The 15,137-nt window shown below is 41.8% G+C and overlaps 1 protein-coding gene across 5 annotated transcripts in view; it reads right to left on the bottom strand.

Annotated features, from left to right (window-relative positions):
• The window catches only part of DPP6 (dipeptidyl peptidase like 6), a 572,065-nt gene that overhangs the window by 17,080 nt on the left and 539,848 nt on the right, over nt 1-15,137 (bottom strand). The gene's annotated exons all lie outside the window — the stretch shown is intronic.

The following is a 15,137-nucleotide window of genomic DNA, read 5'->3' as shown; positions in this document are numbered from 1 at the left end:
ACAGCACAAAGCATTTACATTTTGTATGCTATGGATAAATATTGCTGTTTTGCATATTATTTTCTCTTAATGAATTAAACACCAGCTTGGGTCTCACACTAAAAAGGGCCACATATTCTTTCTTAAAATGCAACATTTGGGTATTGAAATCAGTCAGTGTTATACAAAGAGGATTATCATTACTATGCAGTGTACAAGAGTGAACCACACAATTCCCTGCCACAGGATGCTGCAGCACTCAGGATGCCTCAGTTTTAACCACAGGATGCTGCAGGGTGCTTTAGTCCTTAGCACAGTGATCTGGGCTCACAACAAGAAAGACATTGAGGTGTCTTTCTGAACACCTTCTTGTTCAGAAAACCATCAGGTGAGTGATTGATAGAAAAATGGGATGGTACATGAGATCAACTCATATTATGGTTGTCAGCTTCTCTCTTATTTCCGTTGTCATTTGGTGACTGCTCTTGGACACAGGACACTGGGCCAAGGTGGGCTGACCCAGGACAGACACTCACATGTTGCTCCCATGCCTGTTTGTGGGTCTGACAATACTGCTCAGGATGGTGAAAGTGGCCCTGCAGTGATGAAACAGTGAATTCTGCACCCCAGAGACAGTGGATATCTCACTATCCTCCCCTTTCCCCACAATGTAACGTACAACAGCACGTGGTACAACAGCAGCAGGTGTGAGCAGCTGGGGGAAAGTGTGTGTGCCCAGCAGAGATCCCAGCAGCAGGGCCAGGAGGTTCCCATGCTGTGCTTGTGGGAAGATCACAGAACCAGAGACCCATGGAATCACCTAGGTAGGAAAACACCTCTGAGATGATTGAGTCCAACCATTAACCCAGCACTGCCAAGCCCACTAAACCATGTCCCTCAGTGCCACATTTACTTGTCTTTTAAATACCTCCAGGAGTGGTGGCTCTGTCAATTCCCTGGCCTGTTCCAATGTTTGGGAAATCTTTTGGAATAGCAATTTTTCCTAATATCCAATCTAAACCTCCTCTGGTGAAACTTGAGGCCAGTTCCTCTTGCACTATCACTATTCTTTGGGAGGAGAGATCAACCTCCCTGGCTGCGCCCTCCTTTCAGGAGATTTAGAGTGATAAGATCTCTGTGAGTTTCTTCCTCTCCTAAACACCCCCAGCTCCCTCAGCTGCTCCTCACAGGACCTGTGCTCCAGACCCTTCCCCACCTCTGTTGCCCTTCCCTGGACAGGTCCCAGCACCTCAATGTCTTTCTTGTTGTGAGGCATCCAAAGCTGAACACTGAATATCAAAAACCCAACGTTCTTTAAGCTTTGAAAGTAAGACAGCTTTAAGAGATGATATTCCCTGAGATTTCAAGCCTTTTAGGTTGCCTTCTGAAGCTGTTCAACCTACAAATCCCAAATCCTGTGGGATCATCACTTGTGCAATGGCAATTTGTGTAGGGCTGGCTGAGAACATTCCTCTGAAATGCTGTAACTGGGAGTGTTCACACAAATGGCAACAAAAGCAGGTTCCTGTGAGCCATTCACATTGCTTTGGTGCATGAAATAAGTTCTTGAGAGCAAGAAAAGCTTTAAGGTGCTGTAATTGTGTCAGTGGTTTTCCCTGTGCTGCCGCATCCCATTGCAGGCAGTGTTTCATCCAGATTTTACCTATACAGAGAAAATGCAGAAAATGATTTTATTTATAATTAACCTGACTAATATGGCAACCTGATTTTATTTCCTTTAAATCAAGAATCTCCTCCTGTGACAAACCAACTCTTTTGTTAGCACCATCTTTTAGAATGCAGGAAGGTGAATTATAATGCACTAAGGAAAACAGGTTTGCTCAAAAGGATTTAGCTGAATTTACCTTTCTCCTACTGATATACATTGATATAATGACCATATATATTTGTACATCTGCCCTGCTTTTTCCCTGCAGTCCCAGAAGCCAGACTGCTGGAAAAACAGTGAAACCTAATAAACATGAGAATGATAAAATCATCACTGAAAAGAAAAGGAATCCTCCCAAATGGCTTCAGTTGGTGCTAGAGCAGTCCTTTAATTAACACCAAAATGCCAACAAAAAGAAGGGGATAAAGAGAGAAATACAATGCATATAATCCTTTTATTTTCTATTGTATTTTTCCTTTTTTGTTTTTGGCACTGAAAGAGCTACGGTGAGAAACTATTAAATAAAGAGAAATTCTAGTGTGTAGTTTAGGAAGTTACATGTATTATATATATTGTGTTAGTCTCTCTACTAACTACTGCTACTGTTACTGTGCCATCTCCCCAAATCAATGTTCTTAAGCAAAGTCCTATATAAAGATATTCAGTTTGAGATAATATGAAATTTAAAAAAGTAATTAAAAATTAACAAGTGTTTTTGGAAAAGTAGATTTTTAAATTGCCTGATTTTTGTTTTTTAAAAAGCAAGCTAAAATAATAAAGACAGAAAACTACAGAGTAGAATCATCTCTGTGAAAAGGATTAGTCTTAATATTAAATATTCTCAGTGATAACACTCCAGCTAGAGAATGCACTTAACTTGTGAGCAGGCTGAAAGTCATCAAGAAGAAAAAGTCAATTTTTTTTTAGGAATGACATAAATTGCTTATTTCAATTGAGGTTTTTAAAGTAAAACAACACAGTTACATGCTAAACTGTATCTTTTAATGCACACACATCAGAAGTCTTTCAGCACTCACAAGCTGAGTGCCTAATGCCTGACAGGGACAGAAAGAATTCCTTGAAAGGAGAATTGTATATTCATTAACTGCCTCCCCAGCTTTATTTTTAAACCTGTGTTGGTGTGACAGTCCCATTATACATGCCATCTGCTAAATGCCATCCACTGTCATGTGTGGATCTGAGAGGGAAACCTAATTTGTTCAATGAGCTGCTGGGAGCTGACAGAAGCAGGGTGAGGACATCCCCTGCTCTGTCTCCTTCCTCCAGAGCCCATCCAGAGGGGCTTTGATGGGGACTCCTGAGCCCCAGCACTTTCTGCTGCTTCTGCTCTTTGGTCTGCACTGATGATCCATCCCCCTGTGTCCTCCTGCCCTCCTCAGGAACCTTGTGACTGCTCTGCCTCTTGCTCACAGGGGTCCTGAGAGCATGGGAGTGCTGGGATCCTTGAAGGGTAAAACTCACTGGCGCTCCTTGAAGCATAAAACACAAAGATCTCCCTCCACTTTAAGAAAGTAAAGCAGATACTGAGCTGTCAGGACCAAGGACATCCCTCTGGCTGTCCAGGATGGCCAAGACCCCTGCCAGGGGTCTCAGAGACCCTGGCACAGAGCTCAAAACACCTGTGGGTTTGATTATGACCTGTGGAGCAAATTACCAACCTTATATGAAGATCAGCAAGCCACAACAGTTTAGGTAGAATATTAGTGAAGTTACCACAGGGTGGAAAAGTAGATTTGGGTGATAGGTTTTGGAAAGTGATTGTAAACATTGTACAAGTAGTTTTTAGTATAAAGAGATAACACCACCCTAGGGGCAGGTAGAGTGCCTGGACTGTCCTGCTGGATGGACCTTGGCAGGGCTGGAGAAAGTGTTTTATAGCTAAGGAACAACAAACAACCTCGAGATGGAGAAATGAAGAGCTCTGACTCCTTCTTCAAGCACCGGGCTGGGAAAGGAGACTTTCTAATATTTCTCTGGGTCACTGTGACCAGCTAAAGATCCTGACACTGAGCTGCATTGCCCTGATTCGCAAAGGTAAGAGAGACCCAGCTCACACCTTATAACCCCATGACTGTCCCCAAAATCATGGGCAGGGCACTTTCTGCACGCCGTGGTGAAGATGATGCTGCCGGATTTCTTGCCCCAGAGGGGTGGCTACAAGTAGGGCTGTGACACTCCCCAAGGTGTGGGCCCTGGCACTGATGTTCCCTGACACCTCCACCAAAATTTTTAGAGGTGTCACCACATAGGCTCCTGCTGTCCCTCTCTGCATCCTGTGTGAGTGGGATGGGCTGTGCTTGAATGTCATTGCAGGCTCCACTCCCCTCTCCTGCCTCCAGCATTGTACCAGCCAGCTCCAGCATCCTGACAGAAGTTTGAATGATGTTTCTTTATTTACAGCTTAAGAGAAAGGAGCAAATCTATTGACAGAACTTCTATGTCCATCACACTCTGTACATCACAGATAGCTGCATGGTTAATAATGCTGCACAAGACTCTAGTTACATCAATTAGATTTTCAATTAATACAGCTGAAAGTCTGGGTTTATCATAAGGCCTTTGACTTTAAAACCATCACTGTAATTATCCATGCAAGGAGTAAATTGAGCTATATTGCTGTAATGACAACAGGCGAATTTATCACCCAGGAAGGGCTACCCATCATGATCTGAATGGGCACAGAAACTCAGTGCCTCAGTAATTTGGTAAGAAAAAGCACTGGCCAGGGTTTTTTATAAATTTTTGAAGGATTTTTTATTATTATTTCTAAGAGAGTTTTGCTTAAACATGAATAGAAAGAAGCAACTCAAGATATAAGGTAAGGTATAGATTTCTAAATTAAAAATGGAAAATCATCTTACAACCTTGAAGAAAATATTTACCAGACACTTGTTTTGTAATACTTTTTATCTTCCGGAGTATTCCTGACATCTTCATGATCTGAACAGCATAGGGAATTATATCTTTAATTATATCTTTAATTATAACTTTAAAATTAAAGTAGTGATTATAGAAAGAATATGAAATAAAATTGAAGAAAAGTTAATCAAAATTATAGACGTGTTTAAAAAGGATAAAAAGAGGAATTGTCTTATTCTTCTCATCTATATTCTCAAAGGCTTCAATGTTGCAGATAATTTCAGACCAGAAGCTAAATTCACAGTGTGTAAACAATGAAAATTCAAATACTCTCTGCCAATGCCACCAGCATATCTCTTAAGCACTGATGAATGATTTAAAAGAGCAGCTGCAAGGGATGGGAGCTGAAAGGGTCTGGCTCTGCACAAGTGAGATAATTGGCAACAGCCATCTCTGTGTACAGATTCCAGATCTCTTTATTTGCTAATCCATGAATTATTTATATGTGCTGCATAAAGTTCATATGTTGGGGTGATGTTATCAGCCTAATAAATAAAGACATGGGGAGTTCCATGAACCACTGCTCACAATTAAAAGATTTCCCCAATTTGCAGCATTTTCCAGCTGATGCTGTGGACAGATGTTTGTGCTGTTTGCTTTGGCAACCTTGCTGACATAAACATCAAACAGATTTATGCTGCTATTCACCCTCCCCAAGGCATTTAATTTTTTAATCAAATCTTCACTTCCTCAAATGTAACTTGTCTTGTAAAATAATCAATCCTGGCTTGTTCTCAGGCAACCACTCTGATGGTGCTGCTTGTCTCTGCCCTGTGTGATACTGGTAATAAATTTCATGCTCACTTTGTGTGGAGCAGAAATAAATCTGGGTGCTCTCAGGCAGCATCAGTTAGCAGTGACTAGAGGGAAAATGAACAAGAGATTTGGTCTTAATCCCACTACCCAGAACAGACCTGATGGGTTCTTCAGAAGGTTGCTGGAATGAATAAACATGGTCAGGTCCATGGGATTTTGAGAGGTGCCTGCAAACAGCATTGGGAAGCTGGGCTGGCACTGAGCAGCCCATCCCACTCTCTGTCCTATGGACACTGAAGGTCACAGAGCCTCTGGGTCTGAGAAGATCCTCCCTTGCTGCTTCAGGAAATTTTGTGTTACAAAATATTGACAAAACCCCTCTAAATATAATTGGGTTTGTTGATGTAATTCCTGCTGGTGTCTTGCTCTTCTGGGAGAAGTTGCTTCCAGCTTGAAGATGTACTGGCTGTCACTCCTGTTTACACGTTTTTGGGGTTGTTCCAATAATCTGTTTTCTACTAATCATGAATATTTCTATTTTAGTCAGAGCAGTCATGTGTCCCCAAAAGCCCTCATCCTGTCAGATAAACTAGACTATTTTAACTCCCTTTTGTAGGACAAAGTTGCTTTTCATCTTAGTCTTTGATGCAAAGGTGTTTTACATTCAGTTCCTCCTTCCTGAATAGAAATGACCAGAACTGCAGATCATCCCTGCTGTTGAGGATGTCCTAATTGGTTTTTATAGTGAAACTGCTACTTGCTCATTCTATGGAAAATTCCTTGCCTGATCCATCCTAAAAGAGCATTCATCTTTTCCATGACCCCACAGCAGGCAGGCAGTTTGCAGACATCCAGTGGTCAGCCTTGTGTGCCCAGGCACCATCTTCTCTGCTGAGGCATTTGTAACTTTTGAGCTTCAAACATACATGAAAAATTCTTGCCCTGAGTCACCATGTGTCTAAATTTTTCTCTTTCTATTATTTATTTCTCCCAATCCAGCCCTGCAAGACATCCAGCCTCTCTAGTATTTATCTCTGCCTTCTGATGATGCTTATCAGCTTTTTGTCTTAAATTCCACCAGCTTCATCCAGCTTTGGGCTCCCAGGCTGCCAGGGACCAATCTGGGTAAGGTCATTTCCCACACCAGCTCCTAATGAGCCCTGCTGCTGATCTCTAATTTTCCTCTTACTTCTCTTCATCATAATCCACTTCCTTTTGCTGGCACTTAACCTTTGCTCACAACTCTTTCACTAATCTCCCTCTTCTCCTTCTTAATTAATATCAGCCAATGAGGTGTCACACTGAGTGTTTCCTGAGCATTTCCTCCCTTCCATGAGGCTTTGGATAAGGTTTTCAGAAGCATAATGCAATAATGCACGTGGATGGATCCAAAGAGGAACATGGCAAACATGCAAACTCCAGGGCATGGAGCAGGTGTCACTGTAGTGACAAGATCAGCTGTGAAAAGGAGATAGATTAGGAGAATTTTTTTGCAGAGCTCATGAGCCTGACAGTGCCCTACTGGAGCTGCAAGTACCAGAGGGAGGAGGGAAAAACTCCAGTCCACATGGGGGTACCTGACTTCCCAAAATCCCAGGCTACTTTGACCAGTATGCTGGTCCAAGCTATGGAATCTGAACAGAAAAATCCCCACACTCAACTCCCTCTTTTTTCCAGTTTCTGTTCTATTTGAATACCTCAGTTTAACCTCTTTCAAGTCAGTTTTAATCCAGGCTTCTGCAAACTCTGGAAAGAGATGAAACAAAAAGTTTGCACTTGTCCCTATTTTTAAAATCTAGGTTTCTTATTGGATTAGCACATGCTCGTCCCTTCCAATCCAAACCATCCCCTGATTCTATGATATTCAAGGGAAAAAAGATAATTCCTTATAATTTCTGCATGAAAGAAATTACTCTGTCTCAGTGCCATTTACACCTCATTAATAGACTGAATAAAACCCCATTTAATATTTTCTGTTTATTTCATTAAAAACCTAGTATAAATTGATTTAAATAATCTTAATTTATTCTTTTCCAAAAGTAAAATTCTCTTGCAACAAAATAATGGCTTCCTAGCTAATTAAGTAACAACTGGTGCTGGATATTAACTTAAAAAACACCACCTACAACCCATCAATACCATTGCTTCACATTGTCTGGTTATTAAGCTGTTTTCCTCTCATGAGTTCTCAGGTTTTAATACACCTTTAATGTACTGATTGCATTAATAAAGGGCTTAGCAACTACCATGCAAACAGCAAACAAAAGCCAGCAATAAACCTTACAGCTGGTCCAGCTGGCAACCAAGGTGAAAGAAGCAGTTTTCCTCAGAGGAAACATTAAATCTTGTGGGATGGTAACATCTGTACTACCCAGTGCAGAATAATGAGTTCATCCAAGGTTGCTCATATAGCTTGAAATAACGCACATGCACCCTGGTCTTGACATGCAGGAGGCTTCTGCCTGATTTGTGAGGCTTCATTATTTGGAGCATCAGAGGAAGCCTGTTGTCATGGTCATTTATCTCCTGCCAGTGGAGCTCAGATAAAATTTTATATGTGCAGAATGACCAAGTGACAAGAGCCCTGGCTGGGAGCAGATGATAGATCACCTTCCTCTGGGCAATGCCAGGCAGCTCATATTTACAAGCAAGAGTCAAAATGAAAACAGGGTGAAAACATTTAAAAGCAAAGAACACAGAGTGCTTTGCAGGATAGGGCCATTTCAAAGAGGAGAGGAGTTTCTCTTTAATTCCACATTATTTTTTCAGGCACTGAAAATCACAGACATTTTCTATTCATTTTCTTGTTAAATATTCATGCATATTAGTTTGGGTTCTTTTTCACCTGTTTTTATGTCACTGAGTGTTTATGGGGAGTCTACAACACATTAAAGATGTATAAGACTAGAGTGTAATTGTTTATAACATAAATGAGAGATCTGCTTAAAGGAAGAAAAAATGTTCCGGAATATCCACAAAAGTCACCATTTTAATTTATCTAAGACTATAAAAATAACTGAAGCCATCACTTTAATTAGTCTCAAACTGTAGTCATAACTGTATTGTTAACAAGAGTTAGAAAAGAAGTTCTCACCCAACTCCCAAACCAAGAATACCATCCTCTCTTTTCCTGCACAAAAACCTCTGGTGGTACCTTCTGTTTGTGCCAAAGGGGGTTTTTCATGCCAGCCTGCTGTTGTGTGCAGTTGTACAGCATGTGGGGGAGTGAGAATGAGCATCCCCCACCCTGCCTTCACCCACAGGATCTGTGACCCATGAACCTCACACAAAGGGCTCGAGGAGCCAGAGCCAATCTCGGCTGTTAAGTAAGAAAAGGAGTCAAGTGAATGCAAATGTGAATTATATAGTAATTATAATATAAATAGGGCCCAGAGATTAAGCCTGGGCATGCTTTCAAACAGCAGAAACTAATTTAGGCTTCATAAGCCTCAGGAAAAGTTCCAGAAGGTCACAGTGTGCCTGGGAGCGCTAATTACAGCGGCCCGCCACCGTGTATACAACAACGCGGGGTGGTGGCAATCATCCTTGTGTGGGAAACCACTCTGGTCACAGCAGATAACACTCCCCCAGTGTCCTGGGATGTGAGCAAGCCCTGGGAATGCCCCCCAGGCCCCAGCACGCTGCTGTGCCCATTTAGCATCCTGCTGGGTGGCAACCTGCAGGCACATGGCTGGGGCAGAGCCGGTTCCTGCAGGCCCTGAGCGCATTGCAGGACATTCAGCTGTGTGTGAACATTGCCTCTGTGGTTCTGGGGTTTTTACATTTTGGGTGTTTTGGGATAGAACCCAAGCCAGGATACCTGGCTTTTGTGGTCACATAAGGATAGAACCACTTGGGTTCTACCCCAAGATAGATCTTGGGTATCTTGGGTGCCCTGCTCTAACTAGACAGAGCCCCAGAGCACACAGTGAGCACTGTCACAGACATCTTTTATGGAAAATCCTTTCTTTAGGATTTTTCCTTCTAAGAAGCTGACAGGCCTCAGGAACAAAATGTAGACAATGATTATCTGCTGCTGTGGAATGCAACAGGTGCATCTGTGATTGGTCTTATGTGGTTGTTTCTAATTAATGGCCAATCACAGCCAGCTGGCTCGGATTCTCTGTCCAAGCCACAAGCCTTTGTTATCATTCTTTACTATTCTATTCTTAGCTAGCTTTCTGATGAAATCTTTTCTTCTATTCTTTTAGTATAGTTTTAATGTAATATATATCATAAAATAATAAATCAAGCCTTCTGAAACATGGAGTCAGATCCTCGTCTCTTCTCTCACCCCATGACCCCTGTGAACACGGTCACAGAGCACTACCTGTGTTCAGACCCCCAGTGCACACACTGACAAATACTGGCTTTCTGCCCCTTGCTGGAGACCCAGAACCCTGCCAAGGACTGCTAAGGCTGTTCAGAAAACACAAACCCTCAAGACCTGCACATCAAGAACCAAGTAGCAAAACTTTATATTGAAGAATACTATAGCACTTGGTGAAATTTAAAAAAACATATTACATCTGGGTGGAATGAAGAAAATCATGTTTTATTTTTGAATGATATAGAATATAGATACCACTCTACTCTGGAGTGCAGCAGTAATAGGCTGTAGATATCAGGTGGTCCATAAAAATTTTCCAAATGATGCTTGGGGTGTTTCTGTGCAGGGACAGGGTTGACTTTGATGATCCTTGTGGGACCCTTCCAACTCAGGGTATTCCATGTTTCTATGATGATGAAATCCTCACTGAGGTTCCCTAAGGCATTGAATTTAGAATTGTCCATTCTCATCCCCACCTCAGCACTTTGGTCCCATGCCAGCCTGTCCCACTCCCTTGCAAGATCAGAAATGTTCGTAAAATCATCCAGTAAAGCAGCAGAACAGCTTCTGGAACATCTGATCCCAGCAGAAAAAAAAAAAAAATCAATTCAATTTTCATTTAGTTCAGTTCCTGAGCCCACCTGAACCTGTTTGTGGCACAGCAAGCAGGTTGGTGAAAAAGCCAGAGAATGGGTCTGCCCTGACTTTGCTTTCCAGTCCTTGTGGACAGGCAGATCTGTGATCCTCTGAGATGTACTGAGGAAAGATACAATAAGGAGCTTAACAGGGGGTTATTGCATTTCTCAGGAGGGTGAGGTGGGGCCCAGGGAGGCACAACCAGTTGGGACAGCAGCAGAAACAACCTTCCCCTGGGTTTCCTCCTCCCAGTCACCACCTGGCAGTTATCGCTCATGGTGTCAGCAGTAAAGAAAATATTTAAAGAAGGATCTCAACCTTGCCTGAGGTCTTCAGAGCTACTAGCATGCTACATGGAGCTGTAGCCTCCCGCTGGTGCAGATCCCAGCAATAAAATCCAGGCATCAGCTTTTCACATTTGTTTAAACCTAGGTGTGCCTTCTGCACTTTTATATCCATAGGCTCTTGACTTGGTTAATAAACCCCATTTCCAGTGCTAATAGTTATTTCAGTATCCAATTAAGTCTCTCTAGATCTCAACAACTTAATTTATTATGATATTTGCCAAAGGTCACCTGCCAAGCTCTGGCCCTCCTAGCAGGACCAGCTGCACTTGGAAAACATTTGCTTGAATTCCAGTAGGAAGTGAGCCTTTCTAAGATACTTTGCCTTTACCACGATGGGCAGTTTTATGACATTTTTAGTTGACACAAATCCAGAAATCTTGCCAAGCAGCAGGCTTTCTACCTAACTAAATTTAAGTAGGGATTAAATGAAGGTATTTCCTCTCTTTGCATTTAATATTGTTCTCAGGCCCTGGAGTGAGATATTTGTACCCACAACCACAAGCTTTCCCTGGTTATCTGCCAGAGATGCTCCAAGTCACCATGGACTTGTTACCTGGGGAGGTTAAATGGGATCTTCAGCTTTTTCACCTCTCAAAAACAAGAAAAAGAGTTTCTGTTATTTTAAGTTGGGCATTATTCTGTTATTTTAAGTTAGGCATTCTCCTAATGAAATATTACCCCAGTAGCATTTGAGAAGAAAATTGTTTCTCTGTTCAAATCTTTCTAAGAAGCTCAGTAGCTCCAAATCACCCACCAGAAGCAGCTAGCACACACATGCATGTCTGAGCACCCTCCAAGTGAAAAAAAGCCACAGGAACATAATTCCCCTTGCAGCTGCATTGGATTTCCCAGATCCTGATACACTCCTAGTGCTGTGAAAATACATAATGATGTGCGTTAAGCCAAAATGGGTTGTTACATTTTCCATATCTGCTTTTAGTGCTGCTGCAACTCAAACCCCAATCTGGTTTGAGATCCGTGCCTGTCCCTAAAGGCGCTGAGTGCTGCAATGGGGGCACGGGAGGCTGGGTTTGCTGCAGCCCTGTCCTGCAGCACACAGAGGGACACAGAGGGCTCCTCTGAGGCTGCAGCACCTGGGAGGACTGGCCCTGCACTTTTTGAGGCCTGTGGTGTAATCACAGGCTCGTTTTTGGGGTGCTGTTGAGACAAGGTGCAAACGTCTCCAGCTGTGCCTTGTTGGCTCCTCACTCCACAACCATTTAATCACTTTTACATGCTGGTCCTGTCACAGGAGTGCTCTCCTGCATACTGATGGCTGGGTTGCTGTGCTAGGAAGGTTTCTCTGCAGTGAATAGACTGAGGATTCACTGAAGCTTTCAAAACCATTCTGGAAATTTATCTGTCTAGGAGCCTCTGTGCCCCTTGTTGTCACTGCACACCTGAGCATGGCAGTCAGTAATGGACTTCATTTTCACAGCTCCTCCAGGAAACTGGAATTACAGGACCTTCTTGAATTCTCTAAAGGAGCTCATGACAGCAGAAAAAAACCAAATCCATGTGTCCTAACCAGCATTTGGCAGCTGGTTAGGATTTCTCAGAGCACTGTTAGCAAATGTGTCCTTGAATTCTCCATGTTTGGATGTGGGTCACCAAATTAAAGCAACTGTTGTAAAAACCACCTGTTTGCAAGTGTATGTATCATAGGGATCCACATCCAACTGAAGATTTAGAGAATCCAACAGTAAGATGTCCAAAAAACATGTCCAAAAAACATGATTATTTTGTAAAAGAAAGGAGAACAAAGAAGCAATCCACCTGCTTTTTGCAGATAAATTTGCCTAAATATGGAGCTGTTTTACAGTTCATAAATAGCCCAGTACATTGAGGGAAGAGCCAATGTGTACTTCCATTATGGCTCGCACTGATGTTTACCTGAGCATAACAACTGCTAATTACAATCTGTTTCCAGGGATGTTATTGATGAGACTGTGACATGCAACATTTCTATGTGATATTTAAGGCAACACATGGGCAATGCAGAGAGGTTTAAAACACTGCTTTATGCACTTGTGCTTTGTGAATCATTGATTTACATTCTGCTTGTCCATGGTTAGTTAAAATATCCTCATCTCCAGATTTTCCATTGCTTTCCTGGAATGGTAGGTCTGGCCCAAATGGCACAGGTTAAAAGGTCTGATTAAATGAAGGAACTGAGGAAGATGTAGAGAGAGGTTCATTATTCTCCTGCCTGAAGGCATGAACCAACCTCTTATTGCAGGAGCTGGGCAGACACATCCCTGATGGGTACATTATTGCAAAAATCCTGAAGAGGGTTAATTATCCACCAGCCACAGTGGAAACAGGCTGCAGAAAGAGTCATATTTCTGGTCTGCTCCAGGAGTCAGTGCTGCTTTTCCTTGGAGTACTGGCTTGCAATATGAAGATGGAAATGGGGGTCATGATATTTGACTCCAGATGTGTCCATAGGCAAGCCCCCAATTCTCACTGTGCCTCTGCTCCCCACTTGGAAAAAGCATGAAAATGACCATCTGGAAAAGGATTCTCACACCTTTCCATAATTCAAATTAAAACTTAGTGCTGTATTTTTTTTCAACAATAAAACTTCTATTCTCCCTTCCTGTATCCTGATAAATATCAGCATAGGATTTTCCTGAGATATTAAATAATATTAAGCTCTTTCTGTTGAAGGACCCATCAATGTAAAAATTGCTGCCAAAAATATCTGTGTGACATGGCCCCCTGATTTTGATGGAGTAACTGAAGAAAAATGTGATTTGATTCATTCGCAGTGAAAGACAAATGTCATGATCTTCTGTCCTGAGGCAGAAAGAATTCAGACACTTTTATTCACAAAGTCTTTATGAGTAGAACCCCTGTTTTTTGATGAATGTTGCATTCAAAATTTTCACAAGAGTGATATTTTAAGCAATTTTCATGTAAAAAAAATCCCCAAAGCCATTTATAAGTGCAGATGAAACAGACTGAATCCATAAGTCAATGGGCAAACCAAAGCAAAATGTTATTTTGTTAGTAAAATTCATCAACAAATCCATGTGATTTATTGATTTTAATTTATCTTTTCTATGGCACACATTCATTTCTCTCTAAATCAGCTGGTAATCCCATGAGAGAATAAAATATTAGGAGATTTTCCAAAATATGAATCTCCTCAAAAAAGGTCCACATCTTTATGCAGTAATGACATGAAGTATAGCCACAATACTAGAAACATTGCTCAGAATTTTATGTTTGCTGACATTAGGGAAAAAAAAAAATCCTGGGGATTAAATATTGAGCTGAGCTATGCAGTGATGCTGGATGCTGAAGTTGATGCTTCAAAGGTTTTCCCACCCACCCAGCTGCTGGCTGAGCTTATCTCACACTGTTCATGGGACATGCAGTGCATAAAGCAACATTAATGACCCAGTTTTTCCACTATTCTGACCACTTCCAGCCTCCATTAAAAGTTCCTTGCCCAGGAGTGCTGGTCTGTGATTTTTACTAAAAAACCTTCCATGTTATTAAAAGAAAGCAGGAGAAATGCTGGTGAGCAATCGCTGACTGGGTTTAGAGAGGTGTCACTGGTCAAGGACACAAACCTGGGTTTGGATCCTGGGCCCAACACCACAAATGCTTCTCCTAAAGCAGCCCTCATTAGAAAACACTGATTTCACATCAGAAAACACTGATTTCACTCAAAGGATTTCATGGCTTAGACTCACCCACACTAAAAATGTCTCTGTCTACGGTAAACTCCAGAAGCACCAAACATTTCAGACTTCTGTCATCTGTGTTGTGTCCACATCAGTGGGCAGAACAACCTGGATACCTAAAAGGATTCCAAGCCAGAGATTTAGACCTCTCCACAGTGGAAGGCTGAACCTTTTTAAATCATGCTCTGGGCTCTGTGGTGCCAAAAAGTGTTTGACAGCAAAATCAGGAGACAACCTGCCACAAAGCAGAGTCAGATCATTTGATAAAACTTGGTAGTGAAAATCTTTCCTGACCCCAGCAAAATTCTGGAAAATAAAACAAATATGGAACAACAAAAGGACTTTTCAAGGCTCAGCATAAACCTATTAAGTGAAAGCAGCAAGTGATGCTCTCAAATGCTTCCATTTCCAGATGGTCTTTCCAAGTTTCACCAAGAGGGAGGAAAGAAGATAATTAAATTCTCAAGAAACAGTTTAAGGAGCTGAGAAGTTTATAGCTACCTGCTGCTTCTATAAAGGAAAAAAAAAAACTTGCAGCACTTCAAAACTCATAAAAGCACAAACAGAATGAATGAATGTCCAATGGCATGAGAAACTTGACTCAGATCATTGCTAATTTGGTTGTGCTGCTCCTTCATTAGTGTGAATCACTCTCAGAGGAGATCCTTAAATTGCAGAGTTTTTTCTAATCAGTGCTTTTGTACCACTTGTTATCTGTGAATGGGATTGAAACACGATTTTATCTGGCAAGATGTAAGAGCCATAAATCCTATTTTTAGGATTTT

The sequence above is a fragment of the Zonotrichia albicollis genome, chromosome 1 (assembly GCF_047830755.1).
Source record: "Zonotrichia albicollis isolate bZonAlb1 chromosome 1, bZonAlb1.hap1, whole genome shotgun sequence".
Classification (NCBI taxonomy): Eukaryota; Metazoa; Chordata; class Aves; order Passeriformes; family Passerellidae; genus Zonotrichia; species Zonotrichia albicollis.
The sequence above is the reverse complement of the archived record's forward strand: the minus strand, read 5'-3'. Positions and strand labels throughout refer to the sequence as shown.